General features: G+C 39.9%; 1 protein-coding gene across 2 annotated transcripts in view; it reads left to right on the forward strand.

Annotated features, from left to right (window-relative positions):
- tnr (tenascin R (restrictin, janusin)) overlaps positions 1-23,923 on the forward strand; it is a 221,649-nt gene that overhangs the window by 30,347 nt on the left and 167,379 nt on the right. The window lies entirely within an intron of this gene.

Genomic DNA, 23,923 nt, shown 5'->3' on the forward strand with positions numbered 1-23,923 from the left:
TAGGTTCGGTACAGATAGTAAAATAACATAATATATTAGTATATATTATATACTGTATACATAGTGTGTAAATATTACATATTTATGTTATATTGCTATTCTGGTACATTTTTAGTCTACTTCATACATTTTGTTTTTGCCCTCTTTTTGTGCCCTTGTTTGCATTACCCTTTCCATCCTTTGTGACTGAGCTACTGTGTGGAACAATTTCCCTTGTGGATCATTAAAGTGTGTCTAAGTCAAAGTCTAATAAAACCTCTGCCTTGTTTTTAATTAATAATTAGACCTACTAAGCCAATGTATTTTAATGTTGGTCATTATGGTGGTACTTTAAAAGCCTTTTTTTTTTTCCTGAGGTGGTAATTAGTGAGGAAAAAAAATTGAGAACCACGGGTCTATTTAAACAGTATCGGTAATGGTAGTAGTTTTTAATAAGTATACGAACCCCACATGTACAGGGATGGGTGAGCATCACCATTGGTGTAACCAAAGTACAAGCTAAATTCACCGTATGTAGGTTTTCATGTAAGCAACACAAAAAGTGTTTGATCCTCAGCTTTATCTTCTCTGCACGGCTTAATGGCCTGGGATTGTTGGTGTGTCGTCGCACCCACCTTTAAACCACCCGAAAAGAGCGAAAACACAGGTGGTAGAAGAATTATGACCCTTTTTTTCTTTTCGTTTTACTCTTCATGAAAGTGTTGTCATCTTGTCCCACAAGATACAGAAGGCTTTGAACACAGAAACATAAAAAGGAGAGAAATGACTCGTCTCAAAGCAAGAGCGGTAGGAGATCAACGCGCAACGTCAGCCTCATGGGATGGAGGATAGCTTTGTTTGAAGTATTTTTATGTCCATTTTTCCTTTAATGCATGGTTGTGTGAAAAAAAAATAGAAAGTGAGGGACTGTAAGGTGAAACCAATCAGGAGGCAGAAGGGTTTATGGCAGGGGTGTCAATTGTATGGCCCGAGAGCCAGTTTTATCCAGCCCGCAGGTTGAGTTTGCTGAGTATAAAAATTACCCTGAATTTTTTTAATGAAAAAAAAACAGCTGTTCTAAATGTGTCCACTGGATGTCGCAATAGCAACTATTTGTACCTTTGTAGATGATGCTACATATGTACAAAATAAACCAAATGATGTTAGTACATCATCCATCCATTTTCTACCGCTTATTCCCTTCGAGGGCGCTGGTGCCTATCTCAGCTACAATCGGGCGGAAGGCGATGTACACCCTGGACAAGTCGCCAACTCATCGCAGGGCCAACACAGATAGACAGACAACATTCACACTCACATTCACACAGTAGGGCCAATTTACTGTTGCCAATCAGTCAAGGAAAATGATCAAACTACATAAATAACATACTGTAATTTGATTTTGATAAAAAAAAATGTATCTTGATTGAAAATTAACACCAATGCGTTGACTAATTAACATTATCACTTAATATATTCAGACAATATAAATAACAACAATGTATACAATTAACCGCAACAGGTAACCGTAAAAAAGAAAAACCAACAGCATTATGATTTGTACATTTTTGAATGTGCTTGCTTTATTTTTAAACAAAGAAAACAATCTGAAGTTGTCTTTATTTTTAAGTTATTGTGCCGTGATTTTACCAGTCCGGCCCACTTGGGGGTATATTTTTCTCCATGTGGCCCTCGATCCAAAATGAGTTTGACAGTCCTGGTTTATGGTGTTGTTTTGCAACATAACCAATAAATTATTCTCACTTATAATTGAGTGTTTAAACAACGACGACACATTAAACCGACCAACCAACATTGTGCACCTATTAGAAAGACAGAGAAGAACCCTTCACTCCTCAGTTTATAGGAGATGCTATTGGGAAATGGACCATTTCAAAATGTAATCGAGCGTATTTCAAAATCCGTCAGCGGAATCACATTAGGTAATTAATGGGTTTTGGCACTAGGATCGTGCACGTTGCTCTTCTCGTGAGACAATACACTTTAAAAGGGGAATTACAGCTACAGTATGTCCTCAGCTATATCGCATGAATGCTCAATGCTGTTGTTTAGGTCCACAACCACCAGGGGGGCAAAGTGATCATGGCCTGGGCTTTTGTAAAGATTTGACGATATTTTTTCATTTCATTGAAATCAGTTATTTAAAAAAAGACATCATAAAAGTAAGGATAAAGTCAATTTTGCTGTGAAAGTTCAATAATGAGGTTGCTTTAATCAAATGAACTGTGTGTAACACAACCCACACAACTTTGCAAGAATGTAAAATGCTTCATTCCTTCTGGTAGCGGAAAATCAGCATGGAACACTATGTTGTTCACTCAACACAAACTTTAAAACGTGGACCAAAAATGCAAAAAAAAAAAAAAAATCTGCCTGGAGCCGCAAAAAATGAATAGCCTTATATAAGTGTTACAATGAAGACAACATGTTATTTAAGTGTCTATATTAGCCTACTATCAAAGGCTGATGCAAATCTTTGTTGACAGAAATGTTGTATTTAAATTTGTATTCTACACATTTTTGCAATATTGGAAAACATTAGTAAAATTGAGGCTCCTCACAGGATGAGATGACTTCTGGAAATTACTGGCTCAGAATGGCCAAAGGTATAGATGTTTTCAAGTTTAAGGAAACTGCAGTCTGTCTTCTTCTAATGGATTTATTACAGTCTTTGCCAGCTGGGTAACATTTTCTGCGGTCTGAAACAACATAGCACTCAAACAACTATGAGACATGCAGCCAATTTTACATACAGATAATGGGTCATGAGACATGCAAATATAAATGAAACACACAGAGGACATAAGTAAAATAAATTAAATGTGCCCAAATATACCTGTAAACGAGGCATGATGATTTACAATGTACATGCAGTTAGCCTAAATAGTATGTAAGCATCGATTAGCTTGCAGTCGTGCACTGACCAAATATGCCTGAAAAGCATTCCAGCAAATCAATAAAATCAAAAAAAGCTCACCTTTTTGCATTCACGCACAGTATAAAACGTTTGGTCGACAAAATGAGACAAAGAAGTGGCATAAAACACATTTTTCTGTGGCAGCGGCAGAGAAAGTTGTACATGTAAACAAACTACTAGCTGAAATTAGTAGGACAAAACAGTGCTTGCCAAATACTCATCAGTGAAGCATGGATAACAAACAGCGGGATTTCTAACAATTAAGAAGGTTTCTGTCATGTTTGTTCTCCTACAGAAAATATATTAAAACAACAAATAGTTTATTTAATTTTTTCTTCATCTTTTTTCATTTTCACACATCTCTGAAAGAGGTCCAGGGAGCAATTAGGGCGGCGCTAAAGAGCAGCATGCGGATCTAGAGCCACAGGAGGATGACCCCCGTCCTAGGACATAACTGTGGTGCATTCAAAGACCTTTGATTAAAGTTAGAAGCAGAGGTGTCACTTGGTTTTAAAGGCAGGGGAGACTTGACACCCAGTATATGCACCAACAATAGTGTAATAATTATAGTTATGGCAATGTACTATTATATTTATTACTATCCAGTAATGATAATCCTACATGTATCAGATCATATTTACCTTACACTATGAATTAAAGGGAAATGTGACATATTTATAAATATAGTTAAGTGAATAAATACAGGTTCTTTGATCATTTTAAAACTCACATTCTGTCTGAAACATGTTTTTAAAATGAAAAATCATAAGGCTTCAAGAATATCTTAGGGATAAAAAAAAAGGCCTAAAGACATAAACATGTAAATAATTTAGCCTTTTTAATCACAATGTGCGTTGTCTACTGTGCTTTGGGGTAATCACTTTGGGAAGACTGGCATGTGCGTAGACCGCCAGATCCATTTATCAATCGATGGGAGTGTGTACATGCAAGAGGGAACTAGTTCACTGTTTCTTAACCATTGGGCCATGACCGCCCCTTAAAGGGCCGCCAAAAATGTTTCTTAGCTGTGGTTGGTATGGGCCAAAGGGGTACACAGTTTTCACGTTTTCCACCCATTATGGCAGTAATGACAATTTTGAAAAAACAGAAGAAAACTGGAGCTAAAGTCAAAGAGAAGTTTATTAAGCGCATAAATTAGAAGTGAAGTGGTGTAGCTGTATTTTCATGTGCACTATAATTTTATCGACAGTTTAGTAAATAAACTTGTATAGTATTATAATTACTATTAAAGTAGTTAAAATGTATTTATTTTATAGAGCATTGCGTAACTGTATGTAAAAAAAAAAGAGTCCCTTCATGTGCAGTACTTAGACGAAAACTGGCTCATAATTCTGGTGAAAAAAGGGACGTTTTCTCGCCATTTCCTGGTCATAATTGGCTGTCTAAATGTACCAACTTGTCGGAATGCGTCCTCATTATTCTACTAGCCAGGTGAGAGGCGTTATTTATGATAAACAATAAAGTTTAACAAGCAGGGAAGCACGGAAGCAGCAAATTAGTCGAACATGTGAAAATTGGCACACACACTCGTGATCATGGCGCCGCTAAAAATGATTTGTGTTAGCGCTTATAATAACACAATTACTTATACAGTCTTAATATTCAATTCACGAAATGTAAATGGATTATTGTTGGCGGTTTTTGGAGGGTTTTTTTATTGGGTTTTATGGGTGGAATAGAGGATCTCCCATTTTATTTAAGTTTTTTTACAAGTAAGAATGCATGAAAAAAAATATGTCCGTCTTCATGTCTTTCATGAAGACATGAAGACGGACGTAGTGCAGTTCCACTTTTAATATTTGAGTGGGCCCCTGGCCCTTCGCTGGTGGAAAAAGTTGGGCTCCAAGGTCAAAAAGCTTAAAAAACCCACTTGCTTCCAGTCATATCTTTAAAGAGTAAAACAATTAAATAATGTTAAGGCTTATAATAATACTATCACTAATACAGCGTTAATATTCAAGTCATTAAATGTAAATGGAGTTTTGGCAGCAGTTTTTTTTTTTTTTTTTATGGGTGCAATAGAGCAGTGGTTCTCAACCTTTTTTCAGTGATGTACTCCCTGCTAAACTTTTTTAAATTGAAGTATCCCCTAATCAGAGCAAAGCATTTTTGGTTGAAAAAGAGTTAAAGAAGTAAAATACAACACTATGTCATCAGTTTCTGATTTATTAAATTGTATAACAGTGCAAAATATTGCTCATTTGTAATGGTCTTTCTTGAACTATTTGGAAAAAAAAGATATAAAATAACTAAAACTTGTTGAAAAATAAACTAGTGATTCAAGTATAATTAAAGATTTCTACATAAAGGAGTAATCAACTTAAAGTGCCCTCTTTGGGGATTGTAATAGAGATCCATCTGGATTCATGAACTTAATTCTAAACATTTCTTCACAAAAAAATAAATCTTTAAAACATCCATATTTATGTAACATGTCCACAAAAATCCAGCTGCCAACACTGAATATTGCATTATTTATTGAAATATTATTCAATAAATATATTTATAAAGGATTTTGAATTGTTGCTATTTTTAGAATATTTAAAAAATATCTCACTTACCCCTTGGTATACCTTCAAGTACCCCTAGGGATACGCGGCCAGGGATGGCCACCAAAAACATCTTTGAACAAAAGATAGTTAGTTGGAACCCAGAATGGCAGGAGAACAGACTGGTGTGAGCCCAATCCAGGACCTGGGACCAAAGTTCACGGTGAACAAACAGCCTGCCAGGAGGTCCATCCCCAGGTCCAGGACAAGCCTGTAGAGCGTTCTTCTCTTGGTCCTTAATTTTCTAGGTTACCATTCCCACAATTCGCATTGGTGGCAGAATGGTCTCAGGGATAGGTGGACAAGCATCCTTAGTCATGTGTACTCTGGATAAAGCGTCTGCCTTCAGGTTCTTGGATCCAGGTCTGTAAGACAAGACGTAGTTGAAGCGGGAGAAAAACTGTTGCCACCTTACCTGTCAATTATTGATCCGTCGCGCTGACCGAATGGCGAGAAGATTGCTATGGTCAGTCAAAATTTGGAACTGGTGTTTCGCTCCCTCTAACCAGTGTCTCCACTCTACAAGTGCCTCGTGGACGGCCAGCAGCACTCTGTTACCAGCATCGTAGTTTTGTTCGGCTGGTGATAGTTGCCTGGAATAAAATGCACAGGGGTGAATAATGTTTTCAATTGTGGATCTTTGTGAAAGAATAACTCCAATCCCCGAATCAGAAGCATCCACCTCTACCAAGAATGGAACGTCCCAATCCGGATGGATGAGAACGGGTGCAGAAACAAAGCTGGTCTTGAGTGCTCTAAAGGCACTGTCGGCTTCAGATGACCAGAAGAAGTTGACTTTTGACGAGGTGAGATCGTTGAGGGGTGCGGCAATACGACTCAAATCCCGAATGAATCTTCTATAGAACTCCGCGAAGCCCAGGAATCTCCTGAGTTCAGTCTTGGAAGTGGGTTGTGGCCAGGCTACCACAGCCTTGACCTTCTCAGGATCAGATCTGACGTGACCCCTCTCCACAATGAAGCCCAGGAAATCCACAGATGAGGCGTAAAAAAAGCATTTCTCTGCCTTGACAGTTTGTTGTCAAGTAAACCTTGAAGGACCAAATGAACATGCTGTTGATGTTTCTGTGGGTTGCGTGAAAAATAAGTATGTCGTCCAAGTAGACAACAACAATCTGATCAAGCATGTCACGGAGGATGTCATTTACCAGCGTCTGAAACACAGCGAGAGCATTGGTGAGACCAAAAGGCATAACCTTGTATTCGTAATGGCCAAGGTGAGTATTAAATGCAGTCTTCCATTCATCCCCATCCTTAATCCGAAACAAGTGGTATGCGTTGCGAAGGTCGAGTTTGGTGAATATGGTAGCAGGTGCCAAGGGTTCATATGATGTGTTCAGAAGTGGCAGTGGGTACTTGTTCTTGATGGTTATGTTATTGAGGTGTCGGTAGTCAATACAAGGCCGCAAGAACCCGTCCTTCTTGGTCACAAAGAAAACCCCCGCTGCCACAGGGGATTTGGAAGGGGTTATGATCCCGGAAGCCAGTGATTCGGTAATGTAATCTTTCATGGCTTCTTTTTTGGGAAGAGACATGTTATACAACTGGCAGGAAGGCAGGGAGCCCCCGGGAAGCAGCTCGATAGCGCAGTCGTATGGCCTATGCGGCGGGAGAGATTTAGCACATTCCTTGCTGAATACTTTGGCGATGTCATGGTAGCATTTAGGAATGGTAGAGAGATCGATCTTGTGGTTTGAGGATAGTGTAGTCTTGCGAGGGCCCGAAGCGGACTTCAAGCAATTCGCGTGACAGGGAGTGCTCCAGGCCATTATCTCTCCGGAGTTCCAAGAAATGTGAGGGTCATGTTGCTTCAACCAAGCTCTACCTAAGACCACAGGAGTGAAAGGGGCCTCCCAAACCCAAAAACGGATGGTTTCCAAATGGTTTCCAGACATGGTGAGAAGCAGCGGTTCTGAACGGTGTTTAATAGGACCCAATGGACGTCCGTCCAGAGCCCGAGCAGGAAGGTCCTTATTTAAGGATACCAGAGGAATATTGTTTTGTTTGGCAAAACCGTAGTCCATAAGACTATCGTCCGCGCCGGAGTCCAAAAAAACCTTAACTGCCATTCTTTTGTCTTTCCAAATTAAGGATGCAAAAAACAGAATGCCCGGGGTTGGCCTGTCCCTGGGGAAAAGTCGAATGGCTCACCAGGATCCCCCTTGCTGGTGAGCCTGGTCTTTTACCAGGGACGGACAGCAGCGGGTAATGTGTCTTGCACCCCCACAGTACAGACAGAGACGTTGCCTCATCCTTCTCTCCCTGTCCTCTGTCCTCAAACGGGTTCTACCCACTTGCATGGGTTTAGGTGTAGGAACTGCAACTGCTAATAGGTTCGGTTGTCCTCCAAATGGCTGGAAGACGGAAGAAGGAGTTGTAGTCTGGTTTCTTCTGGGGACGCTCCGGGATCTCTCGGTTGCTCGCTCAACTAGTCTCTGGTCATACAGAAGAGCCAAGTCGATGAGGGCTCTGCAAGAGGTTGGCCTATCCCTTAGCAGACCATCCTTAATTTCCTCAGAAAGTCCCTGACGAAATGCACTGTGGAGCGCCTTGTCGTTCCAGCCGCTGTCTGCCGCAATGGTCCGAAACTCGAGGATGTATGCTGCCACAGAGCGCGTTCCTTGTTGGATGGTGTGCAAACATCCTGCGGCATCTCCCCCATCCTTGAGGTGGTCAAACACAGCCAAAAATTCGGACCGAAGAGCTGAGTGGTCGGTGCCAAGGCCTAGTGACTTGTCCAAAGCTGCAGTAGCCCACTTGAGAGCGGGTCCGGTAAGCAGCGAAAAAATAAATGCAATTTTGGCCCCATCAGTAGTGTAGCGCGAGGGTTGGTGCAAAAAAATGAACTCGCACTGCACCAAAAAACCCCTACAGAGTTCTAAATTACCCTCAAAAGGGCTAGGACTAGCAATCTCGGGCTCCCGGCTAAGAGAAGCGCTCGCTGAGCTAGTAGCTGGTGTAGCATACTGTTCTGTTATCAAGTTTTGTACAGGTTTGGGGCCTAACTGGCCCAACTTAGTATACAACTTGGTGAAGGCGTCTTGTAAATGTTCCTTGAGTGCCTCAAAACGAGTCTGATGTGTCTTAAGAACAGACCACATTACCTCCAAGTCTGGGTTTCGTGGGCTCCGAGCCTGGGGAGCGAGTCTTGACTGGGGGATGTCGTCTGCTTCCGACATGGTTTGCTGGAACGTACTATTATGTACATGGGGACTGGAAGGAGACGACAGCACAAAAAACTTAAGGTTACCAGGTTTATTGTAACCTTTGATGATTGTGTGGGATGTGTATGCTACTCTAAGTGTTGGTTGCAGGATTAAGTGTAAAGTTAACCATGTGAATGAAACAAGAGGATGTTGTACATGCTTGTTGAATGAAACTTTCGTCTGGTCAAGGAGAGATAGGCACAAGGAAGATCCGGGGACAGGCAGGAGGTCGAGGGCAGGCGGCAAGCAAACAAAGTCCGAGTCCAGGCGAGTGATCGAGGATCGAGGGAGGCAACTGCAAAGAGGACAAGGGACAAATCAACGAGGCAAAAGGCACAAGACAAAAGGAGGCGAGGACAACGAGAGGGAAGCCAGAGACGTATATGCAAACTACAAGAGTTAACGACATTCCGGCACAGGATCCAAGGAGTGACTGGATTGTATGCTGTCCTTCTGATTACTGCCAGGTGCTCTGATGACAGGCAGCCTACAGCTGGGGCGAAGCGTGGCGTGGTGCGCATGGCGCATGCGGGGGCGTGTACTGGCATGCTGCCAGAAGGAGTGTGGGAATCAGCTGCGAAAGAATCCTGCGTTCGAATCCACGCCGTGACAGCAGGCTTAAGACGAACCTTTTAGATTTGGCTTTTACCTGATATTTTATTAAAGTCATTTTTACTTTTTATCCTATTAGTTTGTAATATCGTATTGAGTTTTATTTATTTATTTACCGTATATTAATACAAATGTTTCCATTAATCTTTATTTGTATTACTTGTATTTAATTCTTAATCTCTACTCATAGTTCTTACTATTTTACAAGTTGTATTATCTTTTTATCCAACATTTCTCAGATGAGCCATCTGCCTTAGAGATTATTGGGCATGCTTGTGGGGGCGCTTAGTGTCAGTGTCCTGGTGGCCATGGTCTGATGACCTCCTGGTGCAGATGGCTCCTTTGATAGTTATTACTTACATGTCTCCTCTGTACTCAGCCATGCAATCATTTGTCCATATAGTTGCATATGTGAGTGTGTTTGGATTTGGCATCTGTGTCCGTGCATACGTATGTGATAATTAGGGATATGTGCCACCGGGGTATTCTTTTTAACTCTGTAAAGCACTTTGCGTTGCATTTCCTTTATGTATGAATATGGATATGAATATAAATACAGTTTGATTGATTGATAGAGGAAAAACCTGGGGCCAAAGGTCAAAAAGGTTAAAAACCCCTCAACTAGTTTCCAATCATATCTTTAAAAACTCAAAAACCTAAATAAGGTTTTCACATGTTTTAAAAAAGATAGTTATAACCATATTGAGTCAATAATTATTTTTTTCATGTGACTGTTTGCTGGCATCGTGGTGTGTTTTTTGTTCTCTTGAGCATGCAGTTAAGATGGACACAGCATGAAGGTAAGAATGCCAATTTATTTAAGTATGAAAACACACTAGGAACAGAAAGACTTGCACAAAGGCACCAAGACAAAACAAACAGAAAGCGCTAGCATGTACGCTAGGGACATAAACAAGGCAGGAATAGCGTGGAAGCTAACAAGTATCAAACAGTCTTTACGTCACCTGTTGCATGAAATGGCAAATGGGAAATTACGAGAGAGAATGGCAAACAAAGGCAGTCTTAAATAGGGACTGAAATCAGGAGGCAGGTGTGCATAGAAAAACAAGGCAGGTGCCACAAATGCGTTGCAAAGGAAACGAAGGAAGTGCCACCAGGAACTGAGGACGACAAATACTAGACAGAATGTGATAACAAACAGAACAAAACCAGAACATGCCATGATCCAAGTAGTGGATCATGATATTTTAGTGCATGCTGAATGTGTATATGAGGCGATGATGTTTGGTTTAGTTTGATATTCAGATTTTTTTTAGGAATAAGGAATATTAAAGACCAAAATGGGGCCAGAAACAAAGTCTTGTGTGGTTCCACAAAAAGCCTAGATCCGGCCATGGCTTTATTACCAGTCGCATACATGTTGTCACAGCTCTTGCTGCAAGCCTCCCTATTACATCTTCCGTTACAGTGCAGTGCAGAGCAGGCGGTCCACAAGTAGTGTTATTTGCTTTAGAAGGGAATCCATTTCTTGGTGCTCCCAAATAGCCTTGGGAAGGACTCTCAGGTTGCAGCGGTACTTGATGAACACAGCCTGCTGGCCTTGAAAGACAAGGCAATTTGGTCAGAGTGATGGTAATAATGGGAAAGGCACAGTGATGTTGCCAGCGAGTGGAGAGAGGCAAAGAGAGGGCTAAATAGAGAGATGGAGGCTGAGCACAGGGAGCACCCATGTAAGATGGCCCGATGTTGGTTTGGCTTTCAGGTGGTGGTGGCGTTAACCTGTAGGGGTTAGTGTGAAGCCAAATGGATGTTTTGGCTTTACTTCCATAGGGTCAGCAAGAAGGAGATAAAGGGTCCTCTGTCAGAAACAATAGAAAAACCATGAATAAAACAAATAGAAAATGCAGTTTTGACAACTGCGCAAGGCTTTGAACCCAGAGTATCAAAGTGAGTGCAAAACATTTCATGGATAACCAAAATCCTAACAGTGGGAGAAAAAAATGAAAAGCCATCAGGGGGGATGAAGGCTGCTGATGAGTATGACGACTGTCGATAGCGAAACATGAGAGTGGAAAATGAAAGGGCAGACGTGGTACTGGAGAACAATTCAGCAGCCCTCTTTGCTTCACAATGTGAGACAGTCAGGGCTGCTATTCCCAATAAACGTTGAGGGGGCCCTGTTTTATGAATAAGAGCATGTAAAATGTCAATCAATGAGTGACAGGGTGCTTCATATGAAAATGAATACAAACATATACCTAGCCATGCCTGCCCTGTTACTGATAAAAATATAGTGGCACATTTTCCCAAAGACTCCCATTGTCCTCGGTGGCGCGCAACGTTAGTGCGGGACACACTTGGATCGAATCCTGACCTGTTATGTGTTCAGTTCAGTTCGAACAGGTCTATATGATACAATGCAATGCATCACACAATTCCTGTTGTTTCATTGCAGCACGTCCGAAAAGGAGAAGGAAGAAGCAGAGCTTATTTAATCCTACCCCTTTTCATACCATAGCAATTTTATCCAATTTCCTTGATCTCTGTAACAGAGGAGTGCACATATAAATAGTGTACCATGGTAAGCAAACAAATATTAAATACAAAAATATTTGTTGTCTCAAAGATTATTTGTGTCAGAAAGATATATATTAAATATCAGGGTCTGCTTGTGTGGCAACTATAAATTAGCCACCACACCTTAGAAATGAGGGTCTTTTTTTACGTGAAAACAAAAAAAATGTATTGCAGCATCCAGAAAAATACAAACAAAGTCCGACACTCTTTTTAGCTTTTATTGACAATTTTATGTTGATACGGGCCCGATTCCAACTAGTATTTCCTCTGTGCATACACGTCTGTCTCCCAGACACAAAACAACAATCCCTCATTCTCCGCCGGCACGGTGTGTTCAGTGGGAAAAATGAACATCATAACACACTTAACATACACATTTACACCAGCGGGTAGTTACAGTTTGAAAGTACAGTATATGTTATACAGTTTGAAAGTACATATATACTGTGTGTGTGTGTGTGTATATATATATATATATATATATATATATATATATATATATATATATATATATATATATATATATATATATATATATATATATATATATATATACATATATATATATATATATATATATATATATATATATATATATATATATATATATAATATGTGTGTATACATATACACATATATATATGTTTACATATATACATATACTGTATGTGTATATATATATATATATATACATACATATACTGTGCGTATACGTATATATGTGTGTGTGTGTATATGTATATATGTGTATATATGTGCGTGTCTGTATATGTATATATATGTGTGTGTGTGTGTGTGTGTGTGTGTGTGTATATATATATATATATATATATATATATATATATATATATATATATATATATATATATATATATATATATATATATATATACCATACAGGCCAAAAGTTTGCACACATCTTCTCATTCAACGTGTTTTCTTTATTTTCATGACTATTTACATTGTAGATTGTAAATAGTCTAAGAGGGACAGGCAGTAGAAAAATGGATGGATGGATGGATGGCTATAGTCTAATTCTAAGTTCTTTCCAACATATGACTTGGAATGAACTTAGTTTATTTTCCGGCAGAATGATGAAGCTCAGATAGCATTTAGAAGCCCCTTCACACTGTGGATAGACGACAGGTTCGTTGCATCTTGCTCTAAAGATACGATTCTGCTAAGGGCCACATATTCAGGTCAGACATGGAAGGCACAGAAAGCACCAAATATCTGGTTGTAGGACAACATCTTGAGTGTAAAAACAGCGCTTTAAGCCTGATTATTTTGCTGTAGCACTGACAATCTGCATCGCTCTACGTCTAACATCTGTAGAGCCATCACAAAAAAACACAACAGATGGATAACAGGAAACAGTTTCTTCATGAATGTCCTCCTTTGAACTTTTTGCATTGTAAACCACTCCCGAGGTTGTTGACCCTGAGGTGGTGAATGCAGTCCTTTACAACACATTGGTTATTCGTGCACCCCTATTGTGTCGTCTGCACTAGTGAGCCATCATGCCGATACTTAAATTAAGTAACACTCGTCTGGTTGAAGAATATACCAAGTGTTAAAGCACACACCGTGATCAGTGAGAAAGCCCAATGAAAGGAACCGTCACCCCAAGTGTCATTAGAGTTGGATTTCATTTCTTCTCCACTGGGAGCATGAGCAGGATGAAAGGGGGGGATGTCTCAATATGTAACCGCCAGTGAACTCAGATAAAAGGATGATCCAACAAAGATGAAATGATAGCAAGACAAGGTAGAGGCAAATAACATTTTTGGACTGCTCATTTAAGTATGCTTGCATGTTGAAAATGTGCATTCATCCAGGTTATTATACACTATATCGTCAAAAGTATTCGCCACCCATCCAAATGATAAGAATCATGTGTCTTAGTCACTTGGCCCGGTGTATAAAATCAAACAGTTAGGCATGGGGACTGTTTCTATGAACATTTGTGAAAGAATGGGCCGCTCTCAGTGATTTCCAGTGTGGAACTGTCATAGGATGCGACCTGTGCAACAAATCCAGTTGTGAAATTTCCTCGCTCCTAAATATCCTAAAGTCAACTTTAATATAAGAAAAGTGAAGAGTTTGAGAACAACTGCAAGTCAGCCATCAAGTGGTAGGCCATGTAAACTGACAGAGAGGGGTCAGCGAATGCTGAAGCGCATATTCCAAAGACGTTCTGCACATTCAGTTGCTACAGAGCTCCAAACTTCATTCTGATGGACCATTGTGGGTTTGGAGGTTGCCAGAAGAACGGTACATTTCTGACTGCATTGTGCTGAGTGTGAAATTTGGTGGAGGAGGAATTATGGTGTGGGGTTGGTTTTTCAGGAGTTAGGCTTGGCCCCTAAGTTCCGGTGAAAGGAACTTTGAATGCTCCAGGACACTAAAACATTTTGGACGATTCCATGCGATGGCACTTCAATTTCACTGGCTTATCTAGCTCAAAGACCAGATAAGACACCTGGCTAGTCTTTGCTGTGGCGCTCAAGTTTTGAACTGAACTCAGGGGACAGTACAGTGTCATCCCTGGGTCAGATTTGGCCCCCAGGCCACCTATTGAATTGCCCTGGAATAAGGGGAATCAGTTGGACACATACAAACCACAGCCATTAAATCGTGCATTAAGGTTTTATACGCAGGGATTTAACCGTGCACACTGACACTTCTAATTACCATCAAGGCAGGAAGGACGATTATTACAGTGACAAGAGGGAAACACTTGATACATGATGCAGCTTATGTGTGTGTGTGTAAATGTGCGTGTGCGTGTGCGAGTGTGTGTGTTGCAGCGGCAGGACTCTGGGGTTTGTGTTGGCTGCATGTGTTCATCTAAGTGCATGAGGAGAATAAATGGGAGCAATGCTGAGGAGCCTGGAGGATGTGGAACCTCTTTGAATAAGGGAATCAAGCCTTAATTGAACCTTTGTGAGGGAAAAAAAAAAAAGCTACTCACATGAGCATCATGTGCACTATGACCCTTGGACTGAATGCAATCTTGTGATATCGAACCTCAACCCTAAAAGTGTAAAAGACCATACAAGACAGCACAAATGTGTTGTATTTATAGTGGATGTCTGCAGGCATTGGTTATTGATTCAAAGCATGTGTTACTTTACCACAGGACTGTACTGTAAAAAAAAAAATACCATTAAAGGGGAACATTCTCACAATTTCAAAAGGGTTAAAACCAATAAAAATCAGTTCCCAGTTGCTTATTTTATTTTTTGAAGTTTTTTTCAAAATTTTACCCGTCCCGGAATATCCCTGAAAATAGCTTTAAAGTGCCTTATTTTCGCTATCTGCGGAGACACTGTCCATTTTCCTGTGACGTCACATAGCGATGCCAATACAAACAACGTGGCGGTTACCACAGCAAGATATAGCGACATTAGCTCGGATTCAGACTCGGATTTCAGCGGCTTAAGCGATTCAACAGATTACGCATGTATTGAAACGGATGGTTGGAGTATGGAGGCAGATAGCGAAAACGAAATTGAAGAAGAAACTGAAGCTATCGAGCGAATAGCTATTGACGCTATTCGACCATGTTTGCCTTAGCATCGCCGGTAAAATGTGCAGACCAACGATCGTAAGTTTCGCATCTTGTGACACTGGATCAACTTAAATCCGTCGATTGGTAAGTGTTTGTTTGGCATAAAATGTGGGTGGAAGGAAACGCTGGATGTAAATATAGTTTCAAATGTACATACAGCTAGCCTAAATAGCATGTTAGTATCGATTAGCTGGCAGTCATGCCGCGACCAAATATGTCTGATTAGCACATAAGTCAACAACATCAACAAAATTCACCTTTGTGATTTCTTTGACTTTATCGTTGGAAATGCATCTGCAGGTTATCCATTCATCTCTGTGCCATGTCTGCCTTAGCATCGCCGGTAAATAGCATATTAACATTGATTAGCATGCCGTGCTAATCGATGCGTATTCTTCGTAAATCAACTTGAATCCGTACCTGATCGTGTTGTTACACCCTCCGACAACACACCGACGAGGCATGATGTCTCCAAGGTACGGAAAACAGTCGAAAAAATGGAAAATAACAGAGCTGATTGGACTCGATGTGTATAATGTGTTTGGCAAAATGGCCGATTGACTACCTAGGTGACGTCACGTTCTGACGTCATCGCTCCGAGAGCAATAAATAGAAAGGCGTTTATTTCGCCAAATTTCACCCATTTAGAGTTCGGAAATCGGTTAAATGAATATATGGTCTTTTTTCTGCAACATCAAGGTATATATTGACGCTTACATAGGTCTGGTGATAATGTTCCCCTTTAAAACTAAGGCAAGAAATTGTTAAACAGTTACAGTAAAACAGAGTAAAATCGAAAATAGTTGGTTGGTTAGTCGGTGGAAATTTTTTTGAACGAGTGTACAGTATGAATATGATCATAGTGTCAAGGCGTGGACTGCGGTGTGGATTGTTTTGCCGTGGTGCAAAGCGATTTGACCGGACATGACGTGAAGGTAATGACATATTTAATTTTATTCATAAAAAGGAACAAACGAAAAGCGCTCGCAGGGGAGGTAGAAAAACTTGGCTCTAAAAACAAAAACTTGCACTATGGCATGAATAACGAAAACACTTACTGTGACCGAGACAAGGGGCATGGATCATTGGCATGGATAGCATGGGTTTGTAGAAGGTGATAGAGGGTGAGTAGATGGTGATTTCGCCAGGCTGTCTACCTGGCAACTGTGGATTAAATAATACTGTGGTGATTGGCAACAGGTGCTTGACATGGGGACAGGTGAAAACTAATGGGTTGGCATGGAAACAAAACAATGGAGTAAAAAACAGGAGCTAATGGAGTCTTGAATTAATATAACACAACATGATCACAGTCGCCAATCTACATTTCTGCCAGTGGGTGCTTGCTGTGTGTGTATTAAAAAAAAGATAGACTGTAGTTCAGCAAAGTTAATATCCCATATGATTTATGGCTTTATGATTTTGTAAAACGGACCAAACCCGCCATAAAATTAACTACAACAGGCTCCAGCGACCCCCCGCAACCCCAAAAGGGACTAGCGGTAGAAAACGGATGGATGGAAGATTGATTTAAAAAAAATAATTTTAAGGATTGAAAGTTGCCATCAATCCCACTTGGGTGCTCAGCATTGTCCGTGGGTACTCGGGCCCCGAAAAACCCACGGGATCGGCGCCTGTGAATAACTTACCCTATTATTTGGACTATAGGGCGCACCGAATTAAAAGGTGCACTGCCGATTATCGGGTTTATTCAGGTCTATTTTCATACAAAAGGCGCATTAAAGGGGTCATATTATAATATTTTTTCTAAATGTAAAACACTATCTTGTGGTCTACGTAACGTGATGGTGGTTCTTTGGTCAAAATGTTGCAGATTATGTTTTACAGATCATCTTCAAGTAGCTTTCTGAGCATCTCTTCAGGATGCGCCGTTTTGTGGGCGGTCTTATTTATGTGGCTCACCTTCGATATCGTTCTTGCATTTGACTTAAAAAAAATGTACACCGTACACACAAACGCAGGCTTCCTCGCTGATAAAACACAGTAATGACACATGATTGCCCCACTTCTTTTAGTGTGGTGGGTCAGAGTACTACAAGAGGCACTTTTCATCAACTCGATTCGATTTCTGATTGTTGGGGTGAAGTTTATATTCTGAATCAATTTTCGATTCAACACAACTCTGAACTCAAACCAATTTCTGTAAAATGTTATTTGGTATAAACTAATACTAAAACATTTTCAGAACAGGCTAATTGTTTTTACAAAAAACACTGTTGGCTACTTACCTGTACTGCGTGCTGCGAGTAAGTGTGGAGATGGACTAAAAAAATGTCATGATCCGTTGCCCAGATCATGTTTTCTTTAGTTTTTGACTCTCTCAGTTCCTGTTTTGAGCACCCCTGCGGTTGTGTTTTAGTTGCCATGGGTGCAAATTAGTTTCACCTGCCTCTGATTAGTGTTCGGGACGCTCACCTGCTCCCGACCAATAATCAGAGAGCTACTTATTCCTGTTTTTCGCCACACTCAAACTAGCCGTCTTATTTCCTCAATGCAACACGTTGCGTTGAGGATTTCTATGATTCTTGACTCTTGTTCATGTGCTAAGCTTCGCCATAGCCCCCATGCTATCGGCGCGTTGTTCTATATTTTTGTATCCTGACTGATTTATGGACTTTAAATCATTTTATTACCTGCCCACTGCATCCAGAGTTCCGTCTGCATCTTGGGAAAACGACCAGTGCATGACTATGCGACCCCACTGTGACAAAAAACGTCTTTAAAGTTTTTTTCTAAAAGCTATTTTCGATTTAGAATCAAAATACATATATTATTATTATGATCAAGGATAATGATGTCACACTTATTTTAAATACATTTAATAGACTATTGTTTCTACAGCGTACAAACTAAAAATTCATGGTGTAAAGCACACCAGCCAGTAAAGTTCGTCTAAATTCCACGCAGGCTTTTGATTGATTGATTGAAACTTTTATTAGTAGATTGCACAGTTCAGTACTGACTAGAACGGTGGGGCAGCAATAGACCCAGATGCATAATGTTAGGTTTGTGTGCAAATGCTGTGATTTTTAAAAAAAAATATTGTAATCATACAGAAACTACAGTGCATTTATAAAAGTTTAATGAAAAAAAAAAGTTATGTTTTTTTATTAAATTTGTTCATTTTCATCACGACAAGCAGGGCTCTACCCTGATGCCACATCTTTGTGTTCTTGAATGTATGTAATGTATGGTTAGTAACTTCTGTTTTAATCAAATGAATCAACTGTACTTGACTCAAACTGGGGATGATTAAATATTAATAACATCCACAGAAGTGCCATGTTTAGAGCGTTTATTAAAGCCTCCTCGTTGAGGCCAAATGGACACGGCTTCAGCTAATTGCTTGGAAACGCACTGCTTTGAACATGAAACTATGATTAAATATACTAGACATTACTTTCTAGGAAATGACTTAGGTTGAGTTATAAATGTGTTATGTATAGCGCTTTTCTACCGTCAAGGCACACAAAGTGCTTTGACACAATTTCCACATTCACCCATTCATACACACATGGGAGCATGGGAGCTGACGTGCAAGGCGCTAATTGTGACGCAACAAAGGCAAGGGTGAAGTGACTTGGATGGCAGAAGCTGGAGATCGAACCAGGAACCCTCAAGTTGCTGGCGCGGCCTCTCTTCCAATGTATTATACAGAATAGACCTATTGCTGGATTTGTTTACTCTGCTCTGCTTTTTATATTGACAAATGCAATATAAAGTTGCCAGAATATGATTTTTTTGTTTGTTTAAATCATATAACCTGTCATTCTTCACTAAAATATGATTCTAAACATGTCAGGTTTTCCTTTTTATTTTTCAAATGAGGATAATACTAATCATAATTTTTTTTTAACTGGTGACACCTCTGTTTCTAACTTTATTCGAGGGTTTTTGAACCCACCACAGTTATGTGCAATTTGATGCATAAGCAAAACTTGTACATAACTTTCTCCTATTCCAGGGGTCAGCAACCTAAAATGTTGAAAGAGCCATATTGGACCAAAAACCAATATGTCTGGAACCGCAAAAAAAAAAAATAGCCATATTACTTATAGATAGTGTGTCATGAGATATAAATTGAATTAAAGGAAACTTAAAGGAAACTTAAAGGAAACCAAATGAGCATAATGATGCAATATGTACATATAGCTAGCCTAAATAGCATGTCAGCATCGATTAGCTTGCAGTGACCAAATATGTCTGATTATCACTCCACACAAGTCAATAACGTAAACAAAACTCACCTTTGTGCATTCATGCACAACGTTAAAAGTTTGGTGGACAAAATGAGACGGAAAAAGAAGTGGCATAAAACACGTCTTAGAAAGTCAGAGAAAGTTATACATGTAAACAAACTACGGTGAGTTCAAGGACTGCCAAAATTAGTGGGACAAAACGGCGCTCACCAAATACTTGAATCAGTGAAGCATGTTTAATACAAACAGTGTGCTTTATAACAATTCATGAGGTTTGTGTCATGTTTGTCCTCCTAAAGAATCTATATTAAAACAAAATATTTTTTACATTTTTTCCTCTCATCTTTTTCCATTTTTCATACATTTTTTAAAAACTTGAGGGAGCCACTAGGGCGGCGCTAAATAGCCACATCCTATTCTGTCACAAATAGATGTATTATATGTTTACCTTTCTTCTATCACCTCATCCTAGTTCGAAAATGGTTGGTTATGCGTGTTGAATGCTCAAAGGAAAACTTTATTGATGTCATGACGCCTGTGTTGAGTGAAGAGTCCAAAGTTAACCCCTTAAGATGCAGCTTGTTATTAAGGGTGGTCCCTACACAAATAGAGAAATCATAAAACACACAATAAAATAAAACACAACACACACAAAAACACCCTGCTCCACCACTTGCACAGCACCCCACAACACACCCGCTCACAAACATGTACATAAACCAGTACAGGAGAATACAATACAATGGTACAACATCAGGAGCAAAGTCATGCAACTTCAAAATCAGAAACGAGAACAACTTCTTTGCAAATGGAAAAATAAATGTGATTTAAAGATGAAAAAAGAAGTGATGGACTTTAAAAAAGCAGAAGGATTATTCCTATCAGATGGGCCTTAACACTTGAATGACCTGCGGCCTGTTTGTGAATTTTAGGGACCGCAAACAATGAATAATTCATATATCTAAGACAATAGGGAGCTGTATACTGAACTAAAAATTATTTATAGCATACTTGCCAACCTTGAGACCTCCGAATTCGGGAGATGGGGGAGGGTGTTTAGGTGGGCGGGGTCGGGGTGGGCGGGACGTGCCGGGGTGGGGTTAAGGGGGAGGAGTATATGAATTGCTAGAATTCAGAGATTATATATATATTAGGGCTGGGCAACGCTTAAAAATTGTCATCGAAGTTAATCGCATTATTTCTCGGATTAATCGCGATTAACTGCATTGTATACGCAAAGCCCAATAATGAATTCAAAAGTAGTGTGTAGTGCACCTTTATTGGAATATTCTCCCACATGAACAAAAGCGCCAAAACATTTGTTGTGCAAACACAATTTAAATCAGTCCCTGTTAAACAGTAGCAGTTAAATAGCATATTTTAAGAAAATCAACTCAAAAAATGTAAATACAAACGTTTAAGCTTATTGCCACTGCCAGGGTATTTAAGTTATCCTGTTTGTTATGGAAAATAAATATAATCTACATATAAATATCTGAGCCACAATTATAACATCTGAACAGGCAATTTCTGAGATAACAGCAAAAACATTTTTTTAAATCAGGGATCTAATGTTTAAAAAACCTATATTATAGGTAGTGGGCTGTTTTAGGGAATTTTTGATCAAATTATCCGTAGTAGCAATATTAATAATGTTGTGTTTATTCTGCGTAGTGCACTTAAAATAATTATGACCATATCTAGGAATTGATATGATGGGAATTTTCCGATTGTTTGCTTGGTGCTTTGATAAACTGAACGCATATACATGGTACTATATTGTGATGTTATGAGCCAGGGAAAAAAAGAACTACCTTACCCAGCATGCAACAGGAGTGACGAGCATGCGCTGTAGCCCGGTATAGGTTGTGTCGCCATGACGGCATCTTGTATGTTGTGATATGCACGCTCTGAAAGCAAACATTAAGAACTCAGCCAACATTCCTCGTCTGCATTACTCATAAATAGACAGACGACACATATACTCCGCTGCTTCACAGGCCGCTGGATGTAGCCGGCAATGTATTCCATTGCTAGCTAGCCAGTCTAGCAAGCACGCGTCATTCAGTCCAAAACGGCCCGATCAATCCACATTCAGAATTGTCTGGCGGTCGTAAGTGATCCCGGAGTGACCACGCTGTAAGCCAGCCATGAAATTTGCAGAATTGTCCGGTATTTTTGCCAAATGTTCCATCTTTACCAAGAGCCCTTCGACGCCATCTTGTTAAGAACATGCGTTAACAAAATAAAAGCATGTAAACAACATACGCAAATGTGCGATAAAATAATTGTCGGCGTTAATAGATTGATGAGTTAACTTGTAATTAATGGATTAATTTGCCCACCCCTAATATATATATATATATATATATATATATATATATATATATATATATATATATATATATATATATATATATATATATACTGTATATATAATTGAATTTCAGTGTTCATTTATTTACACACATACACACACATAACACTCCTCTACTCATTGTTGTATTTGAAGTGCAATGCTTTGTTTGCAGCCAGTAGCACAGCTTTTGAAGAAGCACAGGTATGGGCAGCATCCGTGAAATTCAATTTGCAGGAAAGGAGTGAGTTTAGGATTGAATTGTCCATCCCCGTTCTTTTCTCCGTCACTATCTTTCTAACCATGATCAACACCCTCTCTGATGATGCTTTGCTGTCTGGAACGCACAGAAGTGCCATCATCAAATGCACCAGAGTCTGGAAATTTCCATCTCTCCCTAGCATACACCTTCCCCTTCGATCTGTTCTGGATGAAATTAAATTATTGTTTCCAATCCTTTTGGAACTTGCAAGCGTACTTCTTCTTCTTACTCGTCGTCGCCATGACTGTCACTCCTTCGTTCTTCTGCTTCGTCTCTGTTATGGTTTTGGACATTACTACTTGCCGTAATTTTGAAACAATGCATGATGGGAATCTGGATGTTTTTGTGTGTCAGTGTATTAACGTGCCAGATGGAATAAACACATGCTGAGAAATATCTCTGTGCCTGCCTATTTTATGGGTTATGGATAAACCTATGGATAACGGAGACATATATAATAGTCTCCTGCTTGTTGTGTGTGCAGTTGCGCACTGAGCTCCAAAAGCCGTAGATGTCACCTTATAACATGCGTGACTGGGCCGGCACGCTGTTTAATAAGGAGGAAAAGCGGACTTGACGACAGGCTGTCCTCACTCTGGTCTGGCTGGAAATCGGGAGAAATTCGGGAGAAATGTTGTCCCGGGAGATTTTCGGGAGAGGCACTGAAATTCGGGATTCTCCCGGAAAATTCGGGAGGGTTGGCAAGTATGGTTTAGAGCATGGTAGAACATGTAAATAAATACGTTTAAAAATAGAATAAAACAAAACCCAATGAAAGTGACACCTTGATTTAAGATAAACCCAAATCAACAGTATTGTACATGAGACAGTGTGAGTTCTGAATGGACAACTCAGGACAAATCTGCATAAATAATGATATAAATTGTTGAGAGGTTTGAGGATAGTCTCTAGTGTTTTGGTAAACAACAGCTGCATAATCTAGTGTCGGAAGTAACCTTATTATTTTCCTAACTGGAAATGAAAAACAACGAATTGATCTGTAGACAGAACCCAAACAGCCATACATTTTCTTACAAATATAATCAACATGTGGTTTAAAGGTAAGCTGAGGGTGGACCCACAGACCATAGTGTTTAAATACCACGCACCATTTTGTATTTTTGATTGGTGAAGGTACAGGGATGGTTTCCTGCTGGCTCCGCTGTGAACGGGACTCTCGCTGCTGTGTTGGATCCGCTTTGGACTGGACTCTCGCGACTGTGTTGGATCCATTATGGATTGAACTTTCACAGTATCATGTTAGACCCGCTCGACATCCATTGCTTTCCTCCTCTCCAAGGTTCTCATACTCATCATTGTCACCGACATCCCACTGGGTCAATATTGTCACCGATGTCCCACTGGGTGTGAGTTTTCCTTGCCCTTATGTGGGCCTACCGAGGATGTCGTAGTGGTTTGTGCAGCCCTTTGAGACACTAGTGATTTAGGGCTATATAAGTAAACATTGATTGATTGATGATTGATAGTATAGTACCGCGTTACCAATGAATCATGTTTGGTACTATACCGCCTCTGAAAAGTACCGGTCCGCCACTGGTGGATCTCCCAAAAAGTATTGCGAGATCTCGCAAAACATTGTTTTCCCTCCATATCCCTTTAGGGGCTCCGTACCTTCTTCGCCCATATGTT

This window comes from Nerophis ophidion, linkage group LG14 (genome assembly GCF_033978795.1).
Source record: "Nerophis ophidion isolate RoL-2023_Sa linkage group LG14, RoL_Noph_v1.0, whole genome shotgun sequence".
Taxonomy (NCBI): Eukaryota; Metazoa; Chordata; class Actinopteri; order Syngnathiformes; family Syngnathidae; genus Nerophis; species Nerophis ophidion.